This window comes from Lutra lutra, chromosome 6 (genome assembly GCF_902655055.1).
Source record: "Lutra lutra chromosome 6, mLutLut1.2, whole genome shotgun sequence".
Classification (NCBI taxonomy): Eukaryota; Metazoa; Chordata; class Mammalia; order Carnivora; family Mustelidae; genus Lutra; species Lutra lutra.
In genome coordinates, this window is record NC_062283.1 from 14,140,911 (window position 1) to 14,155,185 (window position 14,275).

Below are 14,275 nucleotides of genomic sequence, written 5' to 3' on the forward strand. Positions count from 1 at the left end.
GTAACTTTTGCAGAGATTAAATGAAACCCTGTATTTGGAAGAGATTCCCTAAAATGAGAGAGAGCCCTGTGAACAGGTAGCTGGGACGGCTTCCTGGAGGAGGAAACGTGTACCTGTTTGGTTTGGGGTGAGGAGGGAGCATTCCAAGTTGTGATAACAGCACTTGGACACACATGGGGCTCATCAAGGTTTAACTGCTGAAGAGTAAGCCTGGGTTGAATTTACCTCTTGTCAATGTCTGATGTGGGAACAGCTTATGATCTTTTTAATGTTCTTGGAAACACTTCCCCCTATTTCCAACTATGGTTGTTGGTTTCTACCTGTCTTCCATATCTAGGAGAAGGAAACAAATATTCACTTTAGAAATTAAAAAAAAAAAAAAAAAAGACAAACTTCAAACTTGCCTTACATTTTGGTGGAGCTATGGATCCATTGAAAATGTTTGTGGGGTGACTGAGTGGCTCAGTCAGTTAAGCATCTGCCTTCAGCTCAGGTCATGATCCAGGGTCCTGAGATCAAGTCCCGAATTAGGCTCCCTGCTCAGTGAGGAGTCTGCTTCTCCCTCTCCCTCTGTGGATCCCCATGCTTGTGCTCTCTCTCTCTCTCTCAAATAAATATTTTTTAATTTTTTTAAATTTTTTAAAAAGATTTTATTTATTTATTTGACAGAGAGAGATCACAAGAAGGCAGAGAGGCAGGTGGAGTGAGGGGGGGAAGCGGGCTCAATCCCAGTACCCTGGGATCATGACCTGAGCTGAAGGCAGAGGCTTTAATCCAGTGAGCCACCCAGGCACCCCAATATTTTTTTTTTTAAAGAAAGACAATGTTTGTTAATTTGCTTAAATTCACGGGAGTGACACTGATTTAACAGTGGGGATCCCAGCTTTTCTCTGTATTTTATTTGTTTATTTTACTGAAAACCCAAGAATGATACCAACTCAGAGGCTGGCTGACCCCTCTGTGGATTATCTAAGCTGAGTGACTAGAATTACTTTTTAGATATTTTGGCAACAAGAAAATCCCAAAATGTATTTTTCCCCAAGCACTTTTTACACTTCTTACCAAGAAAAATGTCTGTAGTTTAGAAAGAAATTAAATCTCTGAACACTTAATTACCTTAAATTTTACTCATCCGAATAGTGTTTGTAAAAAAGATATTTTGTTCCAAGAAACCTGTAAGACATTAAAAATCCTACTCACTCAACTTTCCCTTGCCAGAAATAGAAAAAGAGTGTCTGCCAAAAAAAATGAAACTTTACAACCACTTTGTAAAACTCTTTGGCATTATTTCTCCAAACTGAGTGTTGCTATAACCTATGACCCAACAATTCATTTCTGGGTATACATTAAGACAGAAATCCACGCAGAAATATGCACTAAAAGACATATACCAGAATGTTCATACCAGCACAATTGCTAGCAATCTCAAATTGTAAGCAAACCCAAATATCCACGAACAGCAGGGTGAATGAATAAGTCATTGTATAGTCATCACATGGAATATTACGTAGCCAGTCAAATGAATGAAACATATCAGCCACATGCAAAAGAATGAAACTAGATGACATTCGTACACCATACACAAAAATAAATTCAAAATGGATTAAAGAACTAAATATGAGAGCTAAAACTATAAAATTCCTAGAAGAGAGCACAGGAAGTAAGATCTCTGTTTGACATTGGCTGTAACAACATTTTTCTAGATAGGTCTCCTGAGGCAAGGGAAACAAAAGCAAAAATAAACTATGGGGACTTCATCAAAATAAAAAGCTTCTGCACAGCGAAGGAAACAGTCAACAAAACTAAAAGGCAACCTACTGAATGGAAGAAGATATTTGCAAATGATATATCTGATAAAGGGTTAGTATCCAAAGTTTGTTAAGAACTTATACAAAATCAACACCCAAAAAACAAATAATCCAATTAAAAAATGGGCAGAAGAAATAGACATTTCTCCAAATAAGAGATCCAGATGGCCAGCAGACACTTGAAAAGATGCTCCACATCACTCATTATCAGGGAAATGCAAATCAAAACTGTAATGAGATATCACCTCACACCTGTCAGGATGGCTAAAATCAACAACACAAGAAATAACAGGTGTCGGTGAGGATGTGGAGAAAAAAGAACGCTCGAGCACTGTTGTTGGGAACGTAAACTGGTGCATCCACTGTGGAAAGTAGTATGGAGATGCCTCGAGAAATTAAAAATAGAATTACCCTACAATCTGGTAAAATACTACTGAGTATTTACCCCCAAAATACAAAAATATTAATTCAAAGGGATTCACGCACCCCTATGTTTATAGCAGCGTTATCTATGATCGCCAAATTATGGGAAGAGCCCAAGTGTCCAATGATAGATGAATGGATAAGGAAGATTTTTACACATACACATATACACACACACACACACACACGGGAATATTATTCAGCCATAAAAAGAATAAAATCTTACCATTTGCAGCGGATGGAACACGGATGGAACTAGAGTGTATTATACTAAGAGAAATAAGTCAGAGAAAGACAACTACCATATGAACTCACTCATATGTGGAATTTAAGAAACAAAATAAATGAGCAAAGGAGAGAGAGTGGAGGGAGCAAACCAACAAAGAGACTCTTCACTCTAGAGAACAAACTGATGGCCGCTGGAGGAGAGGGGGTGAGGGATGGGTGACATAGGTGATGGGGATTAAGGAGGGCACTTGTGATGAGAACCCGGTGTTGTATAGAATTCTTGAATCACTATATTGTACACCCGAAACTAACACAACCCTATGTTGGCTGTATGGAAATAAAATTAAAAAAAAAAAAAAAAAGAATGAACTACAACTATACAGAATACCCTGGGTGACTTCCCAAAACATGTTAAATTAAGGAAGTCATACAAAAAAGAATACATATTATATCATTCCAATTGTATAAAATGTTTAAACTAGCAAAACGAGTCTTTGTTGTTTAGACGTGAGAGTAGTACACAGTGGGGAGCGGGGAGGGGATAGTGTTGGAGGGGGTTGGAGGGGGCTTCTAGGGTGCCAGAAATGTTCTACTTACTGACTTGGAAAGTGATCACACAGGTGTAAGTACTCGGTGATAATTCACTAGCCACTTTTGATGAGCAAACATGCTTTTAAAAATAAAGAAATTAATAATAAGTGCATTCTAAACCTCATGAGTTTTAATACATTTTGGGAGAGCAGACTAAATCTGCAAAAAGGTATTACTTTCTTCCAAATCTCATCCCCATGACTTCATCTAGTGAGAAGGTAGCCTCCGTTATAAAGTACATAAATGAGTATTTTTTTTTAAAGATTTTATTTATTTATTTGACAGAGAGAGATCACAAGTAGGCAGAGAGGCAGGCAGAGAGAGAGGAACGGAAGCAGGCCTCCTGCTGAGCAGAGAGCCCGATGCGGGGCTCCATCCCAGGACCCTGAGATCATGACCTGAGCCGAAGGCAGTGGCTTAACCCACTGAGCCACCCAGGCGCCCCATAAATGAGTATTTGAATCATTTGAAATACCCAGAATGGAAACAGTTTAAGAGTTAAGTTTAGAACAAAAGTAGTTAGTCAGTTGGTCTCTTGATTGTAGATTCTTATAGTTGTCTTTACAGATAAACTGAAGTTTTCTCATTGTGCATTTAAAAATTCACTTCTCGGGACGCCTGGGTGGCTCAGTTGGTTAAGCAGCTGCCTTCGGCTCGGGTCGTGGTCCGGGGATCCTGGGATCGAGTCCCGCATCGGGCTCCTTGCTCAGCAGGGAGCCTGCTTCTCCCTCTGCCTCTGCCTGACACTGTCTGCCTGTGCTCCCACGTGCTCTCTCTCTAACAAATAAAAAAAAATAAAAATTCACTTCTCTGTTAGTTAAAACGAAAAAAAGAGGAAGAATTCACCTTTGAATAGCTCAACTCTTTTCTAGGGCAACATGGATTTTCAAATCTTGACACAATCTTGATGTGGGATTGGAACTCAAACTTAGAAAAAGATTTTTTTAAAAGATTTTACTTATTGGGGCACCTGGGTGGCTTAGTGGGTTAAGCCGCTGCCTTCGGCTCAGGTCATGATCCCAGGTCCTGGGTTCGGGCCCCACATCGGGCTTTCCGCTTGGCGGGGAGCCTGCTTCCTCCTCTCTCTCTGCTTGCCTCTCTACCTACTTGTGATTTCTCTCTGTCAAATAAATAAATAAAATCTTTAAAAAAAAAGATTTTATTTATTTGTCAGAGAGAGAGAGAGAGAGGGAAAGCACAAGTAGGGGGAGTGGCAGGCAGAGGGAGAGGGAGAAGCAGACTCTCCGTTGAACAGGGAGCCTGACATGGGGCTTGATTCTAAGACCCTGAGATCATGACCTGAGCTGAAGGCAGACGCTTAACAGACTGAGACACTCAAGGATCCCTTAGGCAGAGAAAATTTTCAAGTGTACAGATGATAAAAGGTTTTGTGTATATTTCAATTTCCTTACTGACGAATGACATGCTCCTACAAAGAGTAGCAATTCGTGGAGTTCTTGAAGGATGAAAGCCAACCACCCCCAGCGGCCAACACCAACCCACCAGGTGGAGAGAGGCTGCGGGTTCCCCTTGGTCTCGTCTCATCCTCTCTCTGCCCCTCTGGCTGGCGGAACAGGGCCGCTGTCTGCTGCTCTACTTGGCAGAACATTGGCTAGAGAAGCTGATCCAAGAATCAGAGGTCACAGCAGAGTTTTTCAATCCTTGTCACCTTGCTGCCCACGTGTATATGGTCTCGCTGACTTTGGAAACCTGTTATCCCCATCCTGCCATCCCTGGGGCTACCTTCAGCTTTTATTTCCAAACTGTGGCTTTCAAATCGCCATCTCAGATGTTGCTAATAAACGTCCTACACTCTTTACTGAGGGTTCCACATAAATGCCGTGACTTTCAGCTGGCCGCTTGTTCCCCCCTAGGGGCTGGACAGATCTTAAGATGCTTCTGTGGTTACTCTAAACTATTCTACAGACACTTTTTATGACATACAATGAAAATATGGCTTCATTTATGTTTCTGTAATGTATTGCCGGAGTGGACCGGTCACCCGCTGGGCCCTCAGCCAAGTGCAATCTTTTGCAAGTTGAAAATGACTCAAAACCAGTCATCCACAGAAGGAAGAAATCCTGAGCAGCTAACAAAAAAATGTAACTGGGGCTTCTGCCTTTGGAAATCCTTAAATAACATGGCTATGCCACCTCTGGGATCTGGGACAAGTTCCTGCCTTTAATCTAGGTGCTCAGCGGTCACTGGTCCACAGAAGCAAGCCCTGGTAACTGGCACGGATGTCACCATTGACACTTTGCACGTCCTGAGACTTCCAGAAATGCAGATCTCATTTCAGAAAAGAACCAGGATTTGGTTGGCATTTCTGGGTGCCTTCAAAGAGTGTTTGAAATTAAAATACATGATTCCCCAAAATACATGATTCCCCATTAGTCTGAAGAGAAATGGGAATTTAAGACCACCATATATCTATGTATATATGTGTATTAATGTATATATGTATATGTTTAATCAACTCAGTATACATCCATCCATTTTTTGAATATATATATATTTAAGATTTTTCAGTTTGGTATTGGCACAAACACAAACTCTATGTTATTAATCAAAGATTTGGGGATTTTATTAGAAATTCCAGGAAGCTAAAGCCTTCTTGGAGATAATGAATAAACCACAGAGAAGATATTGGTCAAGGCAGTCCGAGAGGGCCCAGATTTCAGTGCTGACAAGGGCTTGGGGAAGTACAAATTGGTTTTTTATAACTCTAGAAAGGTTGGGGAAGGTAGCTTGGCAGTGTGTTTCAGATGTTTTTAAAGTGTAGGGTGAGTTGGCATGCTGGATACTCAGGAAGAACTCATGTCTCAGTTCAAGTCCAAAGGCAATATAAAACAGAAGTCCCACTTTGAAGACAGGCAGGAAAGTATTTTCTCTTATTTGAGAGAGAGTCAGCCTTTTTGTTCTACTCAGGCCTTCAACTGATTGGATGAGGCCTGCCAGATTAAGGAGGGCAATCTGTTTTACTCAGTCTGCCAGTTCAAATGTTCATCTCAACCAAAAATACCCTCACAGAAACACTCAGAATAATGTTTGACCAAATATCTGGGCACCCTGGGCCCATTCAAGTTGACCCATAAATTGACTGTCTTCCCAATCTATTTTTTTAAAGTCTCTGACTGAGGTTTAATTTACTTCTGGTTCTAGTGTATCATACTATGAGTTCTTCCAATTTCTTCTAAACACACTGAAATCACACATATATCCATTAAAAAGACAATTATTTGCATGTGATATAAAAATTAGAATAATATTGTACTTTTATTTTAATCAACAATATGTTTCTGTAGCTTATTCTTTTACTCTGGTGTAGTATTTGGTTTATTTTTTTTTAAGTTTTTTATATTTTTTAAGATTTTATTTATTTATTTGACACAGAGAGAGAGATCACAAGTAGGCAGAAAGAGAAGGGGAATCAGGCTCCCCGCTGAGCAGAGAGCCTGATGCGGGTGTCCATCCCTCCAAGATCATGACCTGAGCCAAAGGCAGAGGCTTAACCCACTGAGTCACCCAGGTGCCCTTAAAATATATATTTGGTTTAAATATGCCATTTTTAATATTTCTCCATCCTATTAATGGACACTGGGCTTTTCAAATATTCTCTACTGATCCAGCAATAACTATCTAATAAACTAACAGTCGGCCTTTTTGTGGAATGGGGCCAGAGATTCTCTTTGGAAACTCTTCAATGGCTAGGAGTGGAATTGTCAGATCACAGTGTATGTACACATTCAGTTCCGCTTCCTACTGCCAACCCTGTTTCTACACTGGCTGTAACAATTTATATCCCAGCAATGTATGAGAATTCCCACTCACTCACATCCTTGATATTTTTAGATTTGTTAATTTCTATCAATGGGAGGGATTAGAAATAGACTGTCACCCTGGTTTAATTTGCATTTCTCTGGTTACTAGTGAGATGGTTAAGGAGTATCTGGGTTACTTATTTTTCTATTGGGCTGCTTGTCTTTGCTCAGTTATTTGATGGGGTTCTTTGTATGCCCTGCTTACTGAATGTTGCAAATTACCTTCTTCCTTCTTTTATCTTCTCATCTTGGTGGTAGTGTCTTCACCTTTATGGCATGCGTTTGTGTGTATGCATCTGATTTAAGAAATCTTTCCTATAACCATAGACATTGTCCCACATTATCTTCTAGAAAGTTTTGAAGTTTTGTGTGTGAAGTGTGAGGATCCAATTTTGTTTCATTTGGGGGATTGTATGTCGGTTACCTATTGCTGCATCACAAATTACTCCATCACAAATTGCTCCAAAACTTAGCAGCTTGGAACCACAAACATGTATTATTTCAACAATTTCTGAGAGTTGGCAATCTGGGAGCCGCTCCGCTGGGCGGTTCTGGCTCAGGGTCTCTCCTGAGGCTGTGTCAGATGTTGGTCAGGGGTATAGTCATGTGAAGGCCATGCTTCCAAGATGACTCACTCACATGGCTGTTGGCAGGCAGCATCCGTCTCTCCCCACAGAGGCCTCTCCACAAGACTGCCCAAGAGTCCTTCTGACACGGTGTCTTGCTTCCCACAGAGCCAGTGATCCATTCAAGACAAAGCGTGAGGAAGCGGAGAGCTGTAGAGCCTTTTAGGATGTATTTTCTAAGGTCTCACACACTGTTACTTCCATTTCATTCTATTCATTGGAAGTGAGCCCACTTCTATTCATGAAGTCTAGCTCAAACTCAGTGGGATGGGAATTACATTCCATATCTTGAGGGGAGAAATGTCAAAGAACTTGTGGAAATCCCCCGTCAGTATGATGAGTCATTCGTCCCATCCCCACTTACTTTGAAAAGCCTACCCTTTCCTTACTTCTCTATAATGACATTTCTGTCATTTATCGGGTTCCTCAGAAGCTAATACCTGTTTCTAGCCTTTCTGTTCTGATCTGCGGATTTACTTCTCTGGTCATGCACCAACACTACATTTTAACTTTACAAATCTTGACGTGCGACAGGTCCCTGCAGGACCAGTGAACCACACCTACAATATGGAGACCCCTGGGTCACCACCTCTTAGATCTAGGTTGGCTTAGAGACATGCCTTAATCTTAGGGTCAGGGAGAAGTCACACTAGGCCAGTTCCTGGTGCAAACCTTGGGCTGTCAGCCTTTATTTTGTGCTCTGGAGAGCTGAGCCACGCTGTAAACTGTCTGGTGGCCCTCTGGGAGAGACCTACAGGGGGAGACCCAGTGGACAGGGATAAGCTCTGACACTCTCTAGACGAAGAGAAGAGCCTAGCCATCTTCGCAAGCCACCTGAGCTGAGCTGCTGGCTGCAGGTAGAGTCACCTGCGTGACCCTCCGAGGACAACAGACCTGCCCGGCTGAGCCCATCCCAGGCCGCGAAGTCACAATGATGATAGCAAGCCACTGAGTTTGGGAGAGGTGTTTTATACATCAGTAGATAACCCAGACAGCTCTTTCCCCGTTGGGGCTTGTCTTTCTCAAAATTACCTTTTTTGAACTTATAAACTCATTGGGGGAAGAATACTGAGACTTTCTGTTTGTTGCTGTGTTCAGCTTTTCTTTCTCTCTCAACACAGCTTCTTGTATGTTTCCTATCAAGCCCTGACTATCCTTCGGTTAACTCATTCTTAGAGTCAATATAATTTTTTTTTAAGATTTTATTTATTTATTTGATGAGAGAGATCACAAGTAGGCAGAGAGGCAGGTGGGGGTGGGGGGTGGGAAGCAGGCTCCCTACTGAGCAGAGAGCCCCATGCTGGGCTCGAACCCAGGACCCTGAGATCATGACCCGAGCCGAAGGCAGAGGCTTAACCCACTGAGCCACCCAGGTGCTCCATAGCGTCAATATAATTTCTATTGCCATTGCAAATGAGAATTTTTTCCTACCAAATTTTCTAATTGGTTATTGATGGGATAAGGGAATGCTTTTTTTTTTTTTTTAAGTTGATCTTATATGAAGGAAACTCTTATTCTTTCTAATAGTTTGCCTGCAGATTCTCTTGGACTTTCAGTGAAGACAATTTGCAAAAGATGAGCATTTTCTCTCTTTCTCACTGAGTCTTTTGCCTCTTCTTTTCTTGTCTCTTTTCACCAGCAAGGAGTTCCATTTCGATATCAGACAGTAAGGCTGAAAATGGGCACTTCGACTTTTACCTTGACTTCAAAGGAATGTGTTTAAAGTTTCATCACTAAATATGATATTATTATAGGGTTTTTTGGGGGGGGGGTACATTTCCTCAGGTTAAAGAAGTTGCTGTCTATCTTTTGTTAAAAGTTTTATTATTTTTTAAGATGAATGAATGTTGAATTCTATTGCCGACATTTTTCTGTATTTCTTGAGATAATCATATAGTTTTTTTCCTCTTAACATCTTAATATTTAATAGTGATTTGCTACATTTTTCTGATGTTGAGTCATATATATATATATATTTTTAAAGATTTTGTTTATTTATCTGTCAGAGAGAGAGAGAGAGCAAGCACAGGCAGACAGAGTGGCAGGCAGAGGCAGAGGGAGAAGCAGGCTCCCCGCCGAGCAAGGAGCCCGATGCGGGACTCGATTCCAGGACGCCGAGATCATGACCTGAGCCGAAGGCAGCTGCTCAACCAACTGAGCCACCCAGGCGTCCCGAGTCATATATTTTTATAGAATAACCTTAATTATGACAATTTTAATATACTGCAAAACTAGATCTGCTTCTTTTTTACTTAGAATTCTTTCTATTAAAGTTTTTTTGTTTGTTTTTGTTTTGTTTTTGAGAGAAAGAACAGAAGGAGGGGGAGGAGCAGAGGGAGTGGGAGAAGGACTCTCAGGCAGACTCTGTGCTGAGTGCAGAGCTCCGATGTGGGGCTTGATCTCATGACCCTAAGATTATGACCTGAGCAGAAATCAAGAGTTGGATGCTTAATCCACTGAGCCACCCAGGCACCCCTAGAATTCTTGCATTCATATTTATAAATTATATTGGCCTATGCTTTTCTTTTTTGTTTTGCAAAATACTTTTCTACCTATAGTAAACTCATAAAATGAACTACATATCTTTTCCCTTTCTTCCACTATGTGGAACTGTTTGACTAAAATAAGAATTACTTGTCCCAGGGCACCTGGGTGGCTCGGTGGGTTAAAGCCTCTGCCTTCTGCTCAGGTCATGATCCCAGGGTCCTGGGATCAAGTCCCACATCGGGCTCTCTGCTCAGCAGGGAGCCTGCTTCCTCCTCTCTCTCTCTCTCTCTCTGCCTGCCTCTCTGCCTACTTGTGATCTCTGTCTGTCAAATAAATAAATAAAAATTAAAAAAAAAAAAGAATTACTTGTCCCTAGAAGGTTTAATTAAACTTGCCTGTCAAGTTATTTGAACTTGTAGCCTTTCTTGGGAAAAGATATTTACTAGCCATTCAATTATTTTCATAGTGGTTGTTACATTCAGTTTTTCTATTTCTTCTTGGGTCACTCTGTAATTTATATTTTTCTGTAAAGTTGTCCATTTCATGAATGTTTTCAAGATTATAGGCAAAATTTTGTGGCATTTTTGTCCCTCATATTGTTTATTTTGCCTTTTTTTCTCTAATTAGTCTTTCCAGAAATTTGTCTATTTTATCATTCTTTTAATTAATGATATTTGGGCCTTATTGATAATTCTGATATTCTTGGTTTTAGAAACTATTATTCATGTTTCCTAATAATTTCTTCTTTCTTCTAGATTCTTTTATTTCTCAATCATTCAGTTGAATGGTTAGTTCATTAATTTTCAAATCTTTTTTGTTATCCCAAAATATGCATTTGAGCTTTATTTAAAAAATTTATTTAGATTTTATTTATTCATTTTGAAAGAGAGAGAGAGAGAGAAACAGAGAGCATGGGCAGGGGGAGAGGCAGAGGGAGAGGCACAGGCAGAGGGAGAGGGAGAAGCAGACTCCCCATTGAGCCAGGAGCCCACCATGGGGCTCTATCCCAGGACCTGGAGATCATGACCTGAGTGTAAGGCAGAAGCTTAACCACCTGAGCTACCCAAGTGCCCCTGCATTTGAGCTTTAAATTTCCCCCAAGCACAATTGTAGCTGTGCCTCATACTTTTTTAAAAAAATTTATTTATTTATTTATTTGAGAGAGTGAGACAGAGAGCATGAGTTGGGGGGCGGGGCAGAGGGAGAGGGAGAAACAAACTTCCCGCTGAGCAGGGAGCCCAATGTGGGGCTCCATCCCAGGACCCTGAGATCATGACCTGAGCTGAGGACAGCCATTTAACTGACTAAGCCACCCAGGCACCTCTGTCACATGTTTTTATATGTATGCTTTCTTCGTGTATCATTTCTAAGTATTTTTCATTTTCATTATGGTTTCTTTTTAAATTCTGAGATTATTTGGAATGATATTTTTCATTGTCAGATTTATATGTCAGATATATATATGTCAGATGGGAGAATACCCATCTACTGTTGGTTTCTATTTTCAGTGCATTGTGGTGAAAGGACATGATCTGTATGACATCAGTCCTTTGGAATGTGTTGTGATTTCCTGTGAGACCAAACAAATGGTCAAGTGTGTAAACCTTCTGGGTGGGCTTATAAAGGATATGTATTCTGTATTTGTTGGGTGAAGCTTCTCTCTAAATGTCTGTTATTATTTCTATGTATGATTATTGTTTTACTAATAAATACATAACTTATGTTTGGAAAAGAAGAGTAAAAAAGGAACCTCATCTTGTCAGGAAGGGAAGAAGTGTTCCAGAAGCAGAACCTGAGTAGGATCCTGGGAAACCAAACACAACAGCAATTATGTACTCCTGGAAAAACAAACTCCCTTTCTGACCCCCAGATGGGGGAGGGTCTAATGGAACAGTCCTGCCCTCGGAAATGCCAGAACAGGTCAGGACAGTGTAAATGCCAGCTGTGTCACTGCTCTGCACTTGCAGTCATCCAGCAGGTGACACGGGACTAGCCTCTGCTCAGACAGCAGAGTTATGGCCCCCTGGTTAACTGAGCCCTTCCTGTTCTGAGTATTTCTCCTTTGCTGATGCCTTACAAGGTTCTTTCACCAGGGATATTATCTGATTAGATCAGATTGGATTGAATTAAAATGAATTGGATATTCATTTAGCTCAGCCCTAGGTCCGTGTTCTATCTAAGGGTGGCTAGACAAGGTCTTGGTATTGTAACCAGCCTTTCTTTTAGTTCCATGTGAATCCTTGTGGGGCTGGATTTTTCTTTTAGCTAGGAACATTGTCACCAGTATTCACTGGCGCAGGAATTTTGGGGGGACTTCTCTCTAATTTTCTTAGTTTGGACTCTCGTAGACAAGGCTTTCCTCCTTAGTAGATGGGGATCCCATTGCTTACCTTCCTCTTCTCTCTCTGATTGTGATTTTGCCCATTTACGAGTGCCACTCCATGGCTAGATGACATCCTTCCAGTAGGGGCACAGCAAGCACTTCCCAATCCCTGTGGAGAGGGGTGGGCCAGAGGGATCTCTCAATCTGCTTGAAAGATGATCTCTCCTCCCTCAGGGGATCCAGCCGTCCACAGACAGGTCACCCCAGCTGCATGAGACCTTCCTTATTTTATCCCAGTGTGCTGTGAAATACTATTCTTCTGTGTACCAAGATATGAGAAAGGCAGGGAAGGTCTTTGAGGGGCTCTAAACTGAAGATAAATAGGTTTAATTTTTTAGCCATGCTCTCAAGTTTAAGGCTGTATCTGATATTATTTCCCAACCATTAGCTCCTAGACCTCTGCCCCTGCTCCTAGCCCTTTGTTTAAAAATTGGAGTCACGTCTTGGCTGTATGTGGAGTGAAAAAGCAAAAGATGAGTGTGTGTGGCATGGGCGTGGGGGAAGGGGTGATGGGGGAGGGTGGGAGTGGGGACATGGGGAAGGACAGCTGGGTCATTGTGTTGGTAGCGATAGCTGGTGAGAGACTCCAAGGGCGAAAAGAATTCCAGGAAAATTGAGGCTGTGGCTTCCATGGGGACTGTCTGTCCATTCTCCACTGCTTACTATAGAGGATCAAAAATTAATTTTACTGAGGCAAGAAGCATTTCCAGTTCCTTTCTCATACCTTGCCCATCACCTCTCCTCTACTTCCTCTCCACCCCTCACTTGGTTTGTGTGTGTGTCACTCCCACAAAACTGTGGTTTTCCTCCATGATTTTGCTTGGCCCATACTCCATCGCAAGTACCTGTTTGCCTGTCTGATGCACAAAGCTACGAGCACCCTACGGGACACGATGGAATCTTCTAGCTCTATATTCCCAGGGAGCAATTCAGACCCAGACAGAGCAGGCACCTGCTGTGCACAAACTCAGTACAGGCTGTACTTCGTGTGGCAATGTTCAGCCACTGCTCTGAGCTGTGGGGGCTGCTATACCACCCCAGTGCCTTGACCTCTCCCCCAGCTCTCCCAGGCCTGACCATGACCCAGGAATAATGTGTTGATGCTTGATCTAGCAGGGGACCATCAAGCCTGTGCTTCAGGGATATCACTGTTTGTTTGGACTGGCTGGTGCCCATGCTACACCAGATATTCAAGAAGTTTACTATCACCCTTGGATGAATGAATGAGTGAATGGCTTTGGTTCCCTTCTATTCTCATTATGATCGACATGTTCTCTCCACCATCATTCTCCCAGGCCACATTTTGTCCCTGATCACCTCTACCTAAGAACAAGCCCTAGGTCTCTCAGCCCTTTGCGTAGCCCTCCACTGGACCACAGAATTACAGAGCCAAAGTCTATGTTGTGGACTCACTGTCCAGATATGAATAGTTCAAATGATTGATTTGGGGTTCTGTATATTGCCTTAATTAATAAATAGGAGAGACATGTTTAAAATGGAGGATATATTGTTTTATGTGCCTACTCTTTAAACCAGAAATTGAGGGAGTGGAATAATGTTCTTAATTTGAATTGCAAAGGCCATGTTATTCTCTCTCCAATAATATTTACTTTCTGCCAGACTGTTACGAGGGTTATTTTTCTGGTGTGCTCCTCTGTGTGTGTAAGCAGCGTGTTAATGATTTGGGATGCTAAGTAGTTTTCCTACATCCTTATTGATCTGTCCAGAAAAAGCACCATAGTTTTTTTCTGTTTATTTATAGAGTAATTATATCATCTGCCCCTATGTCTTCACATCTAACTGAGGCAGCAGAACATTTCGTAGCATAGTGTTCTCCCAGAGAGACTGGGGGCAGGAAGAGGACAGGTGCCCTGAGGATTTTCACATGTCAAGAAGGAAAGTTCTGTA